Consider the following 1,536-nt stretch of genomic DNA (forward strand, 5'->3'; position numbering starts at 1 on the left):
CCTAATAAATGTCCTTACAGAAAATCTAACTGCTCATTTTAAATCTACACTTTGACTTTTAATACTTAACTACAACAAATATCACATACTTTAACACTTTTAATACTTAACTACAACAAATATCACATACTTTAACACTTTTACTCAAGTTATATTCCTAAAGGAGACTTTAACTTTTACCTAACTCATTTTTATGATAAGATACTTGTACTTTTACTCAAGTATCACTTTGTGGTACTTTATACAACACTGCTTGAGACCACGTGTCCACAAACAAACCATTAAAGTCGTGTTGATGTCCCAGTATTTATGGACCTGAATGTACAACAGCTGATTACCTTTGGGAGTCAGTCTAATTAAACTGTCTGCCCCTGCTAATCAGCTAACATGAAAATGACCAACAATCTCTGATTTACAGATAGATATTGGCTGTGACCATCTCGTTTCTCAACATGAGTCCTAAAATATAAACCTCTGGCATAAAAGACAGCAGGTGAGACAAGTTTGGCCTTTAAATATTGCAGGAATCATTTTAAAAAGGGCAGAAACAAGACCGAATGCTGCTGTCACTATGGGACACGTTTTTATTGAATGATGTGAAAAAAATGACTCAGACTTTTACAATAATAAAAACTTTATTGGTATTATAGCAGTGAGTCATGAAAACATTTAGAGTTGACACACAACAGGTTGATTTCTGAGCTGCTGCCTGATCTGCAGCATTAAAAACACAGGAAGAGTTAGAGAAGTAAGGTTGTGTTGGGGGCAGTGGCACTGATGGTGGCGTCTCCACAGGTCTACATTCCTGGAGCTGGCTCCTGGATACAACAAGGCACCACAGCAGGAGGCACTGAAAGCCTTTCAGTCTGCTCCTCTCAACAACATCCAGTCAAACAGAAAAACTTTCTGTGAAAGGCAGACATGAGCGGTCAGCCAGTTAGCTCAGAGCTGCTTTTTAAACTCCAGTTACATGTTTAAAACTGAAATAAAACCAGACATTTGACTTTTCTCTCCCTCACATCACTACCTGAGCATGAACGTAAAACATTACAGATGCACGAGCGCAGCACATACACACACAGAGCATTTTAGGCACAAACCTGCTGCACTGCTCTGCAGACATGATCAGCAAAGGTAAGAGCAGCTGGAGAAGGCAGGCTGATATTTTGTCTGTTAGCAAAATATCTCCTGCACCACTAAACAGATTTCATTGAAACTTTCAGAAAGCAGTCAATGGATGCACGTCTACAACTGAATAACTTTAGGCCTCACACACTTCAAGCTGCCTACAGTCAACTGACATGAAAAAACTCTGAGCTGACAATAACTCAGTCAGTTTTACTGAGGTAAACTTTGATATGGTAGTAGTGCATCTTCCCCAGTACATACTTACAGGACAACACATTGTATGTTTGCTTAAAACCCTGGCAATGACTGCTCAAGGCATTCTTTGTTTGTTTGTTTGTGTTTGCTTGTTTGTGTTTGTATGTGTTTGTTTGTATGTGTTTGTTTGTATGTTTGTTTGTGTTTGTTTGT

The sequence above is a fragment of the Austrofundulus limnaeus genome, unplaced genomic scaffold (genome assembly GCF_001266775.1).
Source record: "Austrofundulus limnaeus strain Quisiro unplaced genomic scaffold, Austrofundulus_limnaeus-1.0 Scaffold388, whole genome shotgun sequence".
Taxonomy (NCBI): Eukaryota; Metazoa; Chordata; class Actinopteri; order Cyprinodontiformes; family Rivulidae; genus Austrofundulus; species Austrofundulus limnaeus.